Raw genomic sequence first — 13,413 nt, 5'->3', positions numbered from 1 at the left:
CATTTTAGAAAATAACATTCAGGTCCTTTCAAGGCATGGGGGTTATGGCATACATAGAAAATATATCCAAGTGGATTTGAAACTACACTAAAGGGTGGGCAAGAGTAATGCCTAGAAGGCATTGTCTCCTGCAAAAGGACATATTTCGGTGGCCACAAGCAGCTGTCTTTCTGAAAGGGTGCTAAGCTTTGTGGGCTATTCAGTTTCCTGTTAAGTAACCTCATGACAGGTTAAAACATGACAAATTACTTCCGATATATTGCTGGTCATAGTGTTGTAGCTAATCTTGTGATAATATGGATACAGTACAGTATCTCAGTACTCCAGATAATGTGATCCAATAATATATAGATTGTGTAGGTTAAGGATGCATGTTTATCCCAGTCGGCGTCTGGATAAGTGCTTTGAGAGATTCCAGTATGACTCATTGACAAAGTGCTGGGGAGGTCATTAAAAGATTTGGTATGTGTGAAAATAACAGCAAGTTTTTAATGTAACCTTATTAGCATAAAAACTTGAGTTAGAGAGGAGTCCAAAATATTGGCAAACACCAAATGTTGAGGAGAGACGCAGGCCTTGGGAGCAGCTAGGTACCAGCTGTTTCCATAGGGAAGCTGCCAGCAAAGTCACCATGGCTGGTGAAATGGATTATTCAGACATCCTTCTGACAGAGTCTTGTAATATCATTGTATATTAATTAGTTACATTTTTAACAGATAAAGAGCCATTCTAAGCTCGATCAGGGTCTAACTTTCTGATGTATAAAAAAATGAACAAACGTTTCTCTGAAAAGGATGTTTATTTTGATTTTTTTTAGTCTATTGGAAATTTGGTACTGCATGATATTGATTGTAAGAAGTTTTGAAGTACAGGTTTTTATCAGTGGTGTAGTTGAGTTTACAAATAACTGCAGTGGAATGTGGATGGCAGATTGCCATAATGAGCGTGTGATCCTAGGCAGCCAGCACGGCTTCACCAAGGGAAGGTCATGCTTAACCAATCTTCTATGATGGAGTGACAGCGTTGGTTGACAAAGGAAAGGCGACCAATTTCATTTACCTGGATTTGAGCAAGGCCTTTGACATGATGCCCCACCACATCCTCATCTCCAAATAAGAGGGATATGGATTTGATGGGTGGACCACGTGATGGATAAGAAATTGGTTGAAAGGCTGCTGACAGAGGGTGATGGTCAATGGCTCTATGTCCAGGAGGAGGCCAGTAATGAGTGGAGTCCCCCAGGGGTCTGCCTTGGGATCAATGCCCCAAATAGTGTATGAATTTTATCTGAGACTTACCTTATCCCTTCCTTTTGCACCTTGTGGTCTATGCAGCAGACCCAAGGACAGAATGCAAAATATATATTCCCTGTTCATAGCATAACTTTTAGGATGTTTAGACTGAGAAGGCTGAAATTTCAAAATGTATGTTTCAGGAAGGATGATCTGATGTTTTCAGTTTGTTTTTATCAAAATATTACTATGCCATAATGTTGTCTAAATGCTCAGTACTAGAAAGTGTCAGCTGTTCTGCTTCTCCACATTCTGAACTCCAAATAAAATCAGTATAAACCCATGGCATGCCAGAGGTGAGCTTTGTGAACTCATGGCCTGAGCATGAGTAGGCCAAAGGTTTTGAGTCAAATTGGCTGGAAGTGGCAAGGTCTGTCCTGAGATCCAAAAATGAGAAATGGAGTTCATAGTGACAGTGCTGCCACTCCATAAATGTGTGTTTACAGAGATGTTCTTGATTTGTGCTGTTCTTAACTTATTATCATTATTTTATTATTTATTTATTTATTTATTTGTCAGGAAAGGTCAGAGAAAGTGACTGCACAGTTCAGTTCTGGCTTTGCCAAGTGAAGACTGTATCTCCTGATTTTGCATACAGAAATATGTAGTAGCTAGAGAGGGCTTATAGAAAGAACATCACGGGAGGTTTGAGAAAGCATTGAGAGAACATTATGAAAGAGTATAAAATATGAAGCACTGACCTAGTATCTGGGAAGCTGAGATTTGTCATCTGTGTCAGAGAGACAAACAAAACTGTTAGTATAGAATCAGGTCTTGCTTGTTCTCTGGGTTTCCCAAGGAATTTTTACTTGATGAAAATTATATAAGCACTACTGTGAAAACCAGTAGATATTCCAAACAGATCTCATGAAAAGAGATATTCCGCCTGTCAGCTTGCATACACAGCTGGGGCCTTCACTCATTCATTATGTGCCTTTCATAGTTTAAATCTGTAACAACTATCGGAACTGGTGTCAAATATGGTGTCAGCAGAGATTTTTGTCTAGGAGCTAAATGAGCTATAGTCCTTTAAACAATGTTAGCTGATATCAAATATATTCATAATCACAGGCTAAAGCTTTACAGGAGGGTGCCATGACATGTCACTGCTGTCATGCTGTTGAGTGAAAACCATATGTTTTAATACAATTGAGTTCTGGGATGCTTACCAACATTAGTGCCATACTTTGGATTTGATCTCTTATCCACAACTGTATGCGAGGCCTCGGTTATTCTGCGGCATGCCACTATGTGTATTCTGAAGCAAAAGTTTGCTGAGCTGTTTTAAATTCCTTAGCATAAAGAGTTTGCAGCTATTCATAGTCCTACATCTGTGATATCCCATCAGGGTAAAGGCATTCCTGAATATCATGCTCTAAATGCTTTACTTCACAACGAAATGATTAAAAAAAAAATAAATTTAAAGATCATTTTATATCTTTAATAATAAAGTATATTCTATGCCAGAAAAAAATAAATATGTATATATATATATATATATGTATATATGAGAGGGAGGAGGGCTCCTCTTTAAACAGTCATGAAAAGATTTTTCAGTAATTCTTAAAATTGTTCCAAAAGCCATTTATGATATTCCCTTTTCTAACCCCTGACCAATTTCCCAAGTGTGTATATATACAAGAGATAGTCTGGCCAATCTACACCTGTCATTCTGTTGTAATCATACTTTGTATATTATAATGAAGCAAATAATTACCTAATACCTGTATCCAGCATGAGTTTTGTACTTCTAATAAAACAGAGACAGAGATCATTCCCCCTTATGAATTTATATATTCTTTGTATTTATCCTTGGCTTCAGCCCAAGACAAAATTGTTATTATGTGTGCATTTGGGTGGAGAGAGTCATTTTAAAGTGTCAGTAGCATGAAGTAACATGAGAACTGTGTGAAACTCAGAATGAATATATTATGGGGTGTGGCATACAGGCATATGGAGATGTTTAAGGTATTAAATCTTACTGGAATACTGTTGGAGGATTATGCAGAGAGAATCCCAAATTTAGTCCTTCCTTTTGCACATTCATTTCTGGGGGCGCCTTTAGCATATGGTATCCCAGCTGTGCCTGAGCATTATTATGGGGGAAATCTTGTTGAGACAGGTTGATGTAGGAAATCAGGATACAAGCTGAGGCTCAGGAGTTCAGAGCACCAGTGATCCACCTTGCCACCTAACTAGATGTGTAATGAGACTAGTTATCTCTCATAGTGAAAGTATAATGATATATCTAGAGAAAGCCTGATATTTTAACAGTGATCATGAGACCATATCTGTTCAGGTAGTATAATCTACCAACATAAAAACTCAAGGTAACTCTTTGAGTATCCTGTTAGTGTAGGTCTTGCAATTACAACTTTGGGGTCTCTGATAGCTTAAACGCTTTTAAATATGAAGTGGAAGTATTCAAGGCCAGAATGGACGAGGCCTTAGGCAACGTGATCTAGTGTGTGGCAACCCTGCCCATGGAAGGATGTTGGAAATAAATAATCTTTAAGGTCCTTTCCAACCCAAGACATTCTATGGTTCTATGATCTTGGTGTGGAGTCTAAGAAGAAGTAAAACCCCTAAAACAAATCTGAAAAGTTCTCACGCTGTGTAAGTAAAAAAAAAGTTGAGTCAAATCCTATAGACGAGTTATACTAAAGCCTCATTCTGAAGCTTGTGTAATCTTCATGAGTTGATGCTTTTATATAACTTTTGGATAAACAGAACTCAAGACTGGAATTGCAACATTGCTATTTTTCCAAAGTAGAAATGCATAATTTTGAAAAGCTCTTGCTCTTAATTTTCTGTGTGCTTTATAGGTTTCATGCTGGGATAATAGGCTCTCTGAATACTCTAGAACTGAAAAGTGCCCAGTTCTTTCTCATCTGAAGATAAGCTTTGTTGGATAAAAACCATATTGTGTGACTCCTGAGAATCTATCTGATTGATGAAAGTGATTTTCAATCATAGGACTGTGATTTAAATATTGTATAGATTTGTTTGTTTGTTTGTTTTTTCCTGTGATTTAAAAGCACTTTTAATACCTAATATGATTAGTAGCGAAGGCTGGTGACTAATATGAACTAAAAGGTGTGACTAATAGTTCTCCTCTGCTACTTTTTTCAGACTGTTAGCAAAATATTCTTGAACAGAGACCTCAGCAGATGAGAGGGTTAAGGATCTAAACTGAGAGTACAAGAGGCTTATGGTAGCAAGAACCCATGGTACCTATGTAGACGCCACAGTTACCACAAATTGCTTCAAATCAGTCCAAATGGAAACAAAATGCTCTCATCTGCTTTTTTTCAGTCCAAGACAGTCATTTGGCTGTTTATAAATTATAAAACTCCATTTAAGATATTTTACAATTGTGATTTTTCAAGTTGTTCTAGGTAGAATATTAGAAAATTTTATGAGTCTTTTAATTGGATTCTGTTTGTAATTTCTTGTAAATCAATATTATATTAAATCTGGAGGAAACCAGGTTCCTTGGCTGGTATCAGAAGTCAGAACCCTGCTTCTCAGGGTTAATAATTCAAAAAGCTTTCAGAATGGATTTCAGCAGCATAAAGGAAGAACAACTATTGGGTTATAATGAACATAAAATATAGGAATATTGATTCCTCAGGCTTTAAGCCTCAGTGGGCCAGCGAAGCAATTTATTTTTATGCCTTTTATTTAAAAAAAAAAAAAAATGTTTTATCAATAGAATTTTGCTAAGATGGTAAGAATAGATTTTTCCTGTGAGGAAGCTTCAGCAATAAGATTAGATTTTGAATCACATAATCTGTTTTTGTTGTTGTTGTTTGTTGATTTCTTTTTCCATAAAAGCCCACTCATGTTAACCAGTTCTAATTGAATGACTGTAGGATGCTCAAAAGCATGAATCAGTCCAACATGTTAAGTGGGCTAGATTTTCAGAGTAACAAATGTAATGACTAGCTTTGAAAGATAGGTTAAGAGATAATCAATAACCCCCTAGGAATGTGTGCTCAGGCTTAATGGATTTAATAAAAAACAATATATATATATTTAGTATTTATACTTACTCTTCACAAAGTTCTAAAGAAAATGTGTGCTGTCTCACGGAGGAAAACAAAGAACTCTTGTGGTCTTATGTATCAAATTATTCACAATAGAAGTTTTAGCCTTCTCAAGTGTGTTTTCTAACATATTTATCAGCAGTGCCAGTGTGTGGATTCAAAACTTTGAGAGCGCAACTTAATGTTAGTGGTGTTGGATTTGTACACTGGCGTGTGATCAGCCTGATATTCTCAAGTAAACCTGTTAGCTGTATCTCTTGAGGCTGGTGATAAGCACAACTCAGCGATTCTGTACATTCTTTTTGGAGACTTTACCTATGCAGAATACCTTTGACTGTGACTCATTCAGCAATTGTAACCTTTTCTCCATTTATTTTCCTTCCCAAAGAAAATTTTAGTCTTGACTGACATATTCATCTACTGAGGGAAGTAATATTTTTCTTTGCTTGTGCTATCTTCAAGTGTGATCCTTTGACTAAGGAGGCAATAAGCATCCTTATCTATTAGCCATGTTACATACTGTTGCTGAAAATTAAGTACAGAATATCCAGTAATATTCTACAGAGAAGTAATGTGATTTGGAAACAGTCCTCTATGTCCTAGTGATTAAATTTACTATACTGCAAGTGTACCCCTCTAAAACCCCATTGGTGAATTTCTGTAATTTTCTGTCGTACCTATAGCACTGAATCATGCTTGGAGGATTTTAAGAGTGGCTTGGTTGCTGCAGTATGGATGAAACTCTAGGGCTGTGCAAATCTTTGAGTCTCAGGGCAGTTGAAATGGCAGTATAGAGCTCCCCAGTATGGACTGACTTGAGAAAATGAAGACAAACCACAGTAGCTACAATGATAATAAAAGGACCAGGTAAGAGGCATTGAAATAGTTTATGGGTAAACAGCACAGCTAAAGCTGCATGGATGAGTGTATCAGGCATAGTTTGATGTGGACACAAGTAGGTGTGGACAGAATATTGGGACAGATAACTTCTTAGCAGAACCCAGAGGATACTAGAAGAATTAGTTCAAATAGTCAGGACTCTCAAGTGAACGAAAAACTATGGTAGTTAGATTTTCAAGGAACAAATCTTTTCCTATTTATTCCTTTACAGATTGTTACTGTTAAATATAAATTACTATAGTATTTCTCAATAATAGAAAGTTTTTTGAGGTAATTTCATCACGCTCCTCCTTACATTACTTACCTTACCTTACCTCCTAACTGGTGTTTCATACTAACATTTCTCAACTTGGTTCTTTCTGATTTGCTCCAGTAAAAGGAAATTTTGAGAGGTTATGTCCTCTTTTTGTTTAAATTTGTTCTCTGTTCCCTTCTGAATGTTGGTCTGTTTTGTCCTGACCTAAAACAGGATACGGGATTACAAGGCAATGACTTTTGCTAAGTGCTTTCTAATCTCTGCCCCTCTCCTAAGAGTTTACCACTTGGCCGTCAAAGAGCCTAAGGGAAAAAATCTAATGCCTTGGATTAAAACTTTGCATTAAACATATTTTTAGTTGTTTTTAAAAATACACAAATGCAAAATACTACATAAGCACTGGTAGAACCTGTTATTCCAAGTGTTATTATGTTTCCATAATGAAATCCTCTGCTTATTTTCTTTCTTGTTACCACTTTGAGGGACAAAGCGTGTGTATGGCTTTGAATGGAAGTTAGCACAGAACTCTTCTCATTACAAATGTACATAGTGTGGTGGACATCTTTCACATAAGTCAGCCATTCAGTGAAGTCTTTCATTTTGCCATATTTGATTCCTTTACATCCTCAAAGAAATATATTACATGTGAAAAGAGGCCAGAATAGCAACGAGCAGACATAAAATATATTAATCCTCATGAAGTCCCCTATTCATTTTTGCCAGTTACTCCACAGGAGGTATAGACTCATTAAAAAACAACACAGGCTTAAACTAGAATATTTAGAATGTACAGTCAGTTTTCACTGCGTACACTGCCCAGATGGAGATCTGTTAAGATTTTATTTATTGATTTCTTTTTTTTGTTTACTTTTAAACAGAGAAAACAATAGACCTGAATTTGGTTTCATTTGAAGCAGAATAATTGTTATTAGCATGAGAACCACAGAATTCAAACCTAGGAGCTCACCGTTGAATTTTTCTCACTTATTCCTTTTAAATGCAAAATGGTTTTTGCTCAGAATAATCAGTGATAGAAGAGAAATGGCTAGAAGCTGTTTGAAAATATCCTGTTCCTTTCATTAAAATAAATAAATAAATAAATACATCTAGTTTTAACTGAAACTGGAAAATAAAAAGAAAAAATAAGCAACCAAAAAAGCTGAAGGAAATCCTTTTTCTATATACATTTTAACTCAAAAATTGTTGTAACAGATATTTCTATGAATAGATTTTTTGTTAGTTTTACCTTGAAAAAGGGTTCTCCCCTTTAACTGTCTCTATTTTTGAGTATCTGCACATTTCAAAAGTTATAGAGTCATTCTCCAATGTGATCCCTGAATCACTGATATCACTCTAACTTATGACTGTTTAATAATACCTCAGGAACTTTGCTGCAGCAGAACTGTTCAGAGGATGGCATATCAATCATAGAACAGATTAGAGTTGATCATTTTATTCACCTTAAGTCAATATGTTTATATGACTCATCTTTATTAACTGTGCTGTATCTTGGATTTCTGTTCCACCCTTTTTCTGCTGTGCAATATAAATGTTTTTAAAATTATATTTTTTGACACTATTCATGACTGTTGATGTTTCTGAAAATAATAGAGATACTTTCAAGAGATACATTTTCATTAGCAAATTATGGCACATTTTAATTTATTTCTGTTAGTCAAATCTTTTAATAAAGATAATTCCTTGTTCTCCAGTTCTGATCAGGCACTAGAAGAGCCTCTATATAATAGGTATTGGTGTTTCACTATAATTGAAACTATGCATGTTAAATTAAGTTTAGAATTAAGTTAGTAAGATCTCAGTGGGATATTTGAGAGAGGAAAATATCCGTGCAGGCATCAAAATGATTCATGTAAATAAGAATCCATCGTCTGCAAACAACTCACATTTTATGCTAATAGTATCTCACCCCAAATATGACGTTGGATTAAATATGATAATATGAACTTGGCTTTGCCTTTTCAAATTTATCAGTTTCAGTTTCACTTAGGAGGATTTTTCAGAGATAAATTGTGGTTTTAACAGATGCTTTACTTATTAAATATAAGTTGCCATCCTTGCAATGAACTAATTTAGGGATATGCATGCAATTAATCATGAAAATAATGTATTCTTCCTTAGAATTTACTGGCTACTGCTACATGTTTGATTAACCAACTTAAACTATGAAGGACCCTTTAATAAAACTACTTAATGGATTTTCAGATTATACAAGTAGTTTTCTCCTTTAAGAAATGTGCCTGGTTAAAGAAATATAGAAGATAGACTGTTCATGTTTTAGACAACAATTTATTTTCTTTGTTTCTCTCTACAGTCAATGAAGAGAAGAAGATTCCTTCAGTGAGCAGTCGAGCACAGGTTTGACCTCTGGTGAAATCTCTCCTTTCACTGTTGATGTGGACATGGGGAGGCAAGCCTAATGCGAGCCTTTGTGACCACCTCAGAAGGCATCAAACTCACTTTAACAAGTAAGCATTGTTTTTATTAAAGCTGGTTGGAATTCCTCATAATTATAGGAGGCATGTGTTTGACCAAGTATCTGAGAAACAGAAGGCATTAGATCTTACAAATGGAGTTCTGCTGACTGCCTTGTTTATTTAAGATAGCAGTAGTATTAAGTTCATCTGTACAGGCTTCCCCACATTTCCCAGGTAGCATGCCTGAAATATGGTCTGCAAAGATCATCTCTAAACTTCTAATGTGATTCCTCATATTACTGGCACTGAATATCCTCTAGAAGCTCTGACTTATAAGCAGTATTTTGGCAATAGCTTTGAAAACAGTAAAATTGCTGTATTTTTCAGTGTAAAGTAAAATAGATCATTTGGGGCAATCTAAGATGAATGAAATAATAATCATTTTGGAATTAATGTTATCTATGCTTTGGAAGACCCAAGCTTGATCCAGTGTTACCCAGCCTGAAAGTAGGGACGTTGGGGGACCCATTCTGAAGAGAACACGGGATGGTCTGTCTTATTTGGAGGACAGTTAAGGTTTACTAACTGGGATATTGGGTTCATGAACATCATGCTTCACTAGCTGTGAATTTAATGTGAGCGCATACTGCTATCTCAGGGATCTGCTTGACATGTTGTTTTGTTCTACAGACTATTAACAGTGAATATAAATGTTTTTCTTGTCTATACAATGTTCAGAATAGTTTGCAGGTGACCATAAAGTCAAAAAAATAATCCAATTACTGCTGATTCAAGCACATACTCAGAGCTGGCGTACGATGAAACTATGGGAAAGTGTTATATTGTTTCATTTAATAAATAGATTTATTTCCCAGATATCTTATACCTCTTTTTAATAAACAGAGTCATTATTATAGTCTGAAAAATTATTCACTCAAGCTATATTAAAAATGCTATCTATAAGCATTTTATTTTGATGGTAATCAAAATCTAGATTTACTATTTAGGTTTTGAAGAAATCTCCACTGTAATCTGGGAACATTGTGCATGGTGTCTGGCATAGACAAAAGCCATGATAGGAAGTCTTACGCAAGTGCAAGCCTCTAAAAAATTACAGAAGAAAGACAAAAAATCCAGTTTTCCTGTCTGATTTCTAATGACGAGTGTTGGTAAAGTCCCTGCAACTGGAAAAGAAAATCAGGTATTTAGGTATTATTAAAGCCTCTGCACAATGTTATTCATAGTGCTACCATCTCAGCTTTGAGCAAATAAAGTTTATCTATTGCCAACAGTACACATATAATCAAAAAGTTGTTTTTTTTTCTTTTTTTTTTTTTCCCCCGGATTTATTTTTTTCTGTTTTGTTTTAGTTGTTTGCTTATATCTTTCTTAAATGTATAAGTTCTGGTTCTGTAGTGTGATCTGTTCACAAGAAAATATCAGTACAAAGCCCTAGAAAATTATCTAAGGCTGCCTATGCAGGGAACCTGTCTATGTGGACTCATTGTTAGAATTGGGGCCTATGTTGATATAAAACCATTCTTGGAACTTCTTCCTATTCAGGTTCATGTCAGACTGAGGGCAGTGTGTCCTCAAATGCTTATCAATGTAATGTTCAATGCAGCCCTCAAGTATAAAACTTGGACATTTAGTCTATATAGCTTCAGATTATTCCATTGCATTAATTTTCACATATTCTTCATTATAGGGAAGTGTAAACATCATCTTATCATGGTATTTGCAAAAGGTTGTTTCAAAAACTTCTGCTTCTTCTACCCATTTTACCACTTTTTCATTTGAAGTACTAAATCCCCATTTCTTTGGCTCTGACAGGAGCTTTGTCCCTCGGGAAATACTTTTAAAATGTAAATGAGCTATTAGATCTATCATCTCTCTCAACAGAAGTATGTTGCGCACTTATGAACAAAAGAGAGCTGAGACAATGCTATTATTTAATTATTAGAATAATCAGAAACTAGCTGTCATTTTTTTACTGAATTCCTACTCTTCTATATGTATAGAAGCAGAGTGAAAAAATGCATATTCATCAATATTTCTGTGGGTATTTTTTTAGCAATCGTCTTTAATACTTAAATTTGTTTGTGCCAGGTAGCAAAATTAAGTACTTTTCAGCCTCTTCAAGTGTGCATATATACAAATATGAAAATTTCAGTGGAACAACTGTCCAGCCAAAGAGATCTATGTGCTTCTTTGCTTTTACTCCAGGATGCTTTCTGCCACTTAGGTCACTTACAGAGAAAGTTAATGTTTTACCAGTCCTTGTTTGTGACCATTCTCCACTGATCAGGTCTTCAGATTAAGTGCTGCATTAAACTGTTAAAAAAACATTTTTACCAGTTCTCTAAAGATGAAATATCTAATGCTTATAGCTGCTGTCTGCAGTGGGTCAATCTGTTTGGGGAGTGCCAGACCAGTAATGGCAGCAGATACAGAATAGTCTCTGGAGGAGAATGCTGCTAACAACTTTTACAAATCTTTGAAGTCATCTGTCTAGGGAAGTAGCATATGTGAGTGTGTCACACTCACAGAAGAGAAGCCAAAGTGCAAGGAATTACCCTAATGACTGATGTCCCATAGCATCAGTGCTGCATCCCAGCTCCTCCCTCACTGTCTGTAATACAGAATGCCAGGCAGCTGCCCTTGCATCCAAACAGCTTGGACTGGTATGTATAATGATAGAAAGGGACAGAGGTCCAGGGACTGATTTGGCTGAAATTCTGTACAGTAAATTCCGTAGTCTGAGACTCAAGGATAATGAGCTTGCTAAATGAAAGACAGAATGAAGCTTGTCCCCATCCAGTTACCCTCATGTTATTTGTTAGTTTATGCTGGTTTCTGAACTGTACAATCAGGACTCATGCAGTACAAATACACAAGTAGATGCCATTGTGATTTTCCTGCATGCTGTGTGTGTAGACACCACAGAGGAGACACTGTTAAGCCAATCTAGACAATATTTCTCTGTTGTTCATCTTTGTAGTTCCCTCCAACAACCATAAACTTGATTGTAAGTGAGGTAAAAATTTGGAGGAAAGATTTTAATTTAGATCTCTTTTTTTTTTTTTTTTTGTTAATAGAGAAGTCTACATCTTTGACAATGCTGAGATCAGTGGCCTCATAAAATCAGGGCATTTCCTGAAAGCAGCAGTTTGACCCTCAATGACTTTGAGCAGGAGGGCTCTAGCTGAGTGTGTCTGCCTAAATGAAAGAGCCACTGCACTCAGCATTGCCAGGAGTAGGCCTTAGATAATTGTCTGGTAGCCTGGAGGTTTGTGTCACATTTTAATACTGTCCCTGCTGATTTCCTTGACCTCATTGCTCTCTTTTTGTAGAAACACCAAATGTACTATTTGGCTTGTTTGCATATAAAGTATAATAGGGACTAATGATAGAAAGGTCTTTTTTTCTTCTGTAAAAAAGAATAAGCAGCTGGAAAGTAGGTAAATGTTCCTTAGAGTGTCTACAATTACACAGAAGAGAAGCACTGCTGGCCCTTCCATCACTCCAACTGTCACAGCTGTATCTTCCTCTAATGAAAAATCAAATGCACTTTCCTTCCCGTATTGTCCTCTGGAATCAGAGAAGAGTATTGGAGATAGTGTTCAAACAACTACTGTGTTTTTCAAGTTCTTGTTATGTTGAAAGCTGATGAGTGTTTGCAATTTCAAAGAGCTTTTTGAGCGTATAAGTAGTGAAACACAGATTTTTTTTTCCTTCTACATTTAGTACGTAAAGCCTGCCTAAGCAATTTAGTTCTTTTTACAGCTCTTCTGAAAAATGGTTGCAATCTGTGTGATGGGTGGGTGGGAAGCAAGAAAAGTGGTTGGGGAATTTTGCTGTTACAGCTCTTCCTGTTTTGTAGTCTTTGATTGCAGTTTATTGCAGAGACAAATCTCCAAGATTTAAGAAGATTAATTTTATTGATATTTAATATTAAAATCACAATCAGTCACCCATGCTGAATTCTAAATGCTTTTTGAGAATTGTCCCTGAGCTGTGGCCAACTAATTTTAATTTCCCGTGGATGGCATTGAGTATTGGTGCCTATTGGAAAGATTTTTCACATGAGAGAAACATAGGGAAGAAATTATACCTAGCTGAACAATTTTCACCAATTTCTGACCCCAGGGGAGACCACTATTACTACTTTGTTGTTGGCTTTCAAAATATTAAAGAAGGCCAAATATTAATAAGAATTGCAACAAAGACCCCCATTTTAGAAATTACTGAGTGTGGAATTAGGCAGCAGTGCTTCAGTAGCTTGTCTTGGCAGATCTATGCCAGGATACTCATGGCATCATATCCTCTTTGGCAAAGCAGTTGTCAAACCAAACTAGGATTTTCAGCACTAGAGACTAATCAATTCCACTGTATGAATCAACCTGCTGCAAGATGGGTATACAAGAGCTGTCTAAACTTGCTAGCTTAGGCTGCAGATGACTCAGCAAAGAGAACTAATG

Source organism: Coturnix japonica, chromosome 2, assembly GCF_054131305.1.
Source record: "Coturnix japonica strain WE chromosome 2, WE-NBRP24, whole genome shotgun sequence".
Taxonomy (NCBI): domain Eukaryota; kingdom Metazoa; phylum Chordata; class Aves; order Galliformes; family Phasianidae; genus Coturnix; species Coturnix japonica.
Note: the sequence above shows the minus strand (reverse complement) of the source record.